This window comes from Tenrec ecaudatus, chromosome 4 (genome assembly GCF_050624435.1).
Source record: "Tenrec ecaudatus isolate mTenEca1 chromosome 4, mTenEca1.hap1, whole genome shotgun sequence".
NCBI classification, from domain to species: domain Eukaryota; kingdom Metazoa; phylum Chordata; class Mammalia; order Afrosoricida; family Tenrecidae; genus Tenrec; species Tenrec ecaudatus.
This window is the reverse complement of record NC_134533.1, coordinates 150,935,109-150,939,810: the sequence shown is the minus strand read 5'-3', so window position 1 is coordinate 150,939,810 and position 4,702 is coordinate 150,935,109.

The following is a 4,702-nucleotide window of genomic DNA, read 5'->3' as shown; positions in this document are numbered from 1 at the left end:
ACCAGAGCGGCTTATTTAAATTCATTAAATAGGCGGAATATTCGCAGCCATCTGTGCATGTAGATGACTCATTGGCTGTGGTTTAATGACCTCTTCCAGAATGAATGCTGCTGCATGTTTGTTTTCTCTGTCCGCAGCAGCAGTTTAACACTAAGGGTATGTCTGTCTCCAGTGTTCAGTGGGAAGAGGGGTGGGGTGGAGGTGAGGGCAGTTATTTGCCAACTGAACTAAGCAGGAGACTAGCTGTAAATTGGAATGACCCCTTTGACCCCCGAAAGTGAATTTCAGGTATGCATTATAATAGGAAGCAGACTATCCCAAGCATATCCTTGGCATGTTATGAGAATTCAGACTAATCATTTTTGAATGATGGGTAACTGAGAAGATCTTTGATTTGCTCATGCATATTCCATGGCCTTGGAATTTTATAACCTAAAGCCCATGGGGAAAAAAAGACGAGTTTGTGCCCTCACGGGTGGGTGTAATGCTTTCAACAACTTCCCTTCCAATGTTCACATTACAGGCGAGTGTATGATTTGTGAGATATTTATGAAACATACAGTATGGAACATTCTGTGTCTGCTTAGAGGGTGGAGAGGGCTCACGTCTTTGTATTCTGTAACCGTGCGGGATTAGAATGTTTTCTTCTTGTGGACAGACAATGTGACTCAGGCTTCTCCTACTTTGATCTACAGAAGTTAAATTCAGAAATCAGTTTGGGTGATTGCTTAAAACCTGCCTAACTGGAGTTCAGTTTTTCCACTTAGGCTGATCCTTCAACCACTTTATGACTCAGAGCAAGGAACCCTTGTCGTGTCGTGGTTACAAATTGGGTTGTTAACCACAGGGTCAACAGTTCAAACCAAACACCTGCTCCTTGAGAGAACGACGAGGCTTTCTGCTGCTGTAAAGAATTACAACCCCAAACAGTTCTGTCTTCTCTTAGTGGGTTACTGTGAGTCAGAAAAACCGGAAGAAGTGACAGAGATGAATTGGCCGAAGGGCTACAATAGTGGACTCAAACAAAGAGCCCTCGTGGCGTAGAGGTCCCTTGCATGTTGGGCTGCTACCTGCAAGGTCAGCAGTTGGAAACCACCAGGAAGATGGGGCTTTCTGTTCTCGTAAGGAGCGAAAGTTTTCGAAAATCACAGGGGCAGTTCTACCCTGTCCTGTAGGGTCCCTGTGAGTCAACATCAAGTCGATCACAGTGAATGAGGGTCATTATGAGTTGTAATTGACTGTATACACATCTAATAACAGTAAGAGCAGAAAGGGGGTGAGCTTTCTCTGGGGGACAGTGGGCACTTAGTTTTGCCTATTTGTGGTATGGTGATTTGGAAGTGGATAAAGATGATAAGTTCATACCATTTAATTCATCCAAGAATGAATATAATCAGTATTACTGAATTGTACACATAAAAATGTTGAATTGGCAGATACTTTGTTGTGCACATTTTTAGCATCCCTCTCCCGCCCCCCACCAAAAAAAAAAACAAAAAACGAAACGAAACAAAAGACTTGCATGTGAATTGAAGTTCTTCCTCCAAAGTGATAGCTAAGATTGGTACTGCTGTGCTTTCTTTTTCCTCATTTATACATTCAGGGCCTTGAAAACGGAGTTTGAAAGTGCTTCTGCTTCAATGCTGTGTCTGTTCTCTCTCAGCGAACTTTCCCAAGGATCTGTTTCTATAGCTAGTGACTATGTAGAGGATTGCCCGGGACATAAAGCGAGGCAGACACATCATCTCCTCCTTTGTTTGGTTTCTGTTATGGCTGGATCCACTTCAAGAAAACGAAATAAAATAAAGAACACTTGGATAAACAGAGAAATAACATTAAACATGGCATCATTGTAAAGCTGTTTTATTTGCTCAACGGACATTCATGAAAAACGTCCCAGGAGATGTTCTGATAAAGGACTGAGTCAGCCTGGAATGACCTCACAACATTGCAATCTTATTGTTTACAGCAGGGCTGACTGCTGACCTGACAGAACATGCCAGGGGGTTTCCTCCTTTCCAGTTTCCGCTTGGTACTGCCGAGTCACGATTTCCCTACCCACTGGTTTCTGTACAGACCAGGCTTTGTGTCAGAGGAAATGGGCAGGGCAGTTTCGCCAGAGTTCTCTGCAAGAATTCCTTTCCATGAGTCCCATACAGTATATCCTAGACAATAGTCTCATAAAGTAGGTCATGAGCAAATGTTTTGAGAATGATGAGGGCAACGAATGTACAAATGTGCTTTATACAATTGATCTATGTATGGATTGTGATAAGAGTTGTATGAGCCCCCAATAAAATGATTTTTTTAAAATTATGCCATGATGTCAAAAGGTTATCCCAAGCCACGTGCATGGTTTTACCTACGTGTACCTCCACATATTCTGCCCCAATCCCCACAGAAGGCAGGAAGATGTTTGGCCTTGGACAGAGTGGAGGGCAAACGAGGGGAAGTCAATGAGTCAAAGTTCCAGTGATCAACCAAACCGGTTGCTCTTGAGTTGCTTCTGACTCACGACAGTTCCCAGGTGTGTCAGAGTACACCTGTGCTCCCTGGCGTTTTCAAGGCGCACCTTTTCACCAGCTCTCTCTTCCAAGCGATGCTTTCAGACCCCACAATGTAGGAGTCACCGTGAGCTTTCAAAATCCCTATGTGTAAGCACTCCTAATAGAACTTAGAAATCGATCTACTTTTGTCTCTCGAGTCATTAGAAACCTTTAAGTCATAAGAGAGCTGGTTTGGAACATTTCCAAACTTAGACATAGAAACATGGAAGTTTGTGAAGTAGGTAAGGAAGGTAAACAACTTTAAAGTTCACACTCACCTGGCATGTGTTAACACCAGAAAACCAGACAAATCTCCACAATCTCCCCCATGACTAAGCTTGAAGAGAAGCTCTCCATCCTGGAGATCAGGCATAACATATTAACTAGTCTTTGGCATTCCACTGGCCCCTGTCTTGTGGGGCAGAGCTGACAAACTCACACAGACGCTCTAAATTTCTACTAATTGGACGACAGACGACAGAGACAGAACTGAGATTCTCTCTGGTGCCACAGGCCTCGGACCCTTCCTGGGAGGGTCCTTTGCCAAAATTAAAAAGAAAAAAATTCATTTTCCCAACAAGTTTGATTAATAGTCAAGCCTTTTGACCTCTCATTAAAGGTTAAAAAACAAACAAACCAATAACCCTGATGTCTAAAGATTTGCACTGTTTTAACTACTGAGCAAACATTGTGAAAGTAGTCCTTACGTCTGAGTCTGCAGTTCTAAATGAAGGTTGTGTGTTCTTACTAACATGCATTGTCATGATTATCTTGCAATACACTATAAACAGGTTTCTGCACTACATGCCCGGATAGCTCTCCTTTTAAAAGATAAAAGCCTAGGTGAGACAGTGTCTCTGGGTAAATTCAAACCTTTTGGTTAGCAGCAGCTTGCAAGGGCATTAACCATTTGCATCACCCAGGGACTCCCGGAGAGCCTTAGAGACCTCTTCAGTGATTAGTACTGGCTCAGCCCCAGGCAAAGAGTCAGGCTTTAGAAGGAAGAACCTGTAACAACCGATCCTATCAGCAATTACCTGCTCTCATTCTCACACCTACTGTCTGGGGGTTAAATTTCAGGGCCTGTCTCTCAAGTCCTTTCTGAAAGTTGGGTCAGCTTCCAGTATTTCCTCTTCGCATTAGGCCTGTCTCTAAAAGATTTTAAACAATTGATGTATGTATATGTATGCATTGTGATAAGAGTTGTATGAGCCCCTAATAAAATGTAAAAAAAAAATTTTTCCTTAAGCTTCATTTACATTTCTCCTCTTCCCTGGGACTTTTATATTCTTTTTTTTTCTTTTCTATCCCTCCCCCCCCCACCCCACAGAGCATAACTTCTAGTGCCACTTCTTCAACACCTGGAATTAGAAGTGAGAATTAGTTAGGTCATATAAAATCTCATCGCTCTTTATCAGATCTAAGACCAGAGGCAGAATTGCTACTTTATTGGTGAAAGAGTGACAGGTAGATAGATGCATCCCCTGACAAACAGGGTAGGAGATGCTTTTGATAGGAGTCAGGTATTTGGAGGCGAGGTAGCACCAAGGTGCTAGTGCACATTGTTCATTAAGTCAAAGCAACAGAAAAACACTCTATCTTCTCTCCACAAATGCAGAGCTCTGGGTGGCTACATTGAGCCTTTGTAGGTTTTTTTCCCCTTTAAGATTGCTCTTAACATCTGCTGACATAATTCACATATCATACAGTTTTGTAGTTTAAACATATTTACAAGTATTGTGCAAGCATCACCACAGTCAATTCTGGAACATTTTCTTCCTTATTGTACTCATTATGAGTACACTCATTATGAGTCCACGTTTCCCCCCATGAGAGGAAGAGGGGGCGTTCCACTCCCAAAAAGAGTCACAGTTTTGGAAACTCACAAGGGCATGTCTACCCTGTCCTATCCAGTTGCTATGTCAGTGATATTTCTTCCTTCCAAGTTCTCCTGTTAAAACCCCAAGAAACCATTAATCCAGGCACTGTTCTCTCCCTATACATTTCTTATAGAGAACAACATACAAAACCAAAATCCAATAATAATCACAAAATAATTTAAGCAGAACTTAATCTTGATAAATGTTCTGTAACCCCTAATTTTCTTAACCTTGTCATGGGGCGCCCATGACTAACTAAACATGTGGTTGTGGATC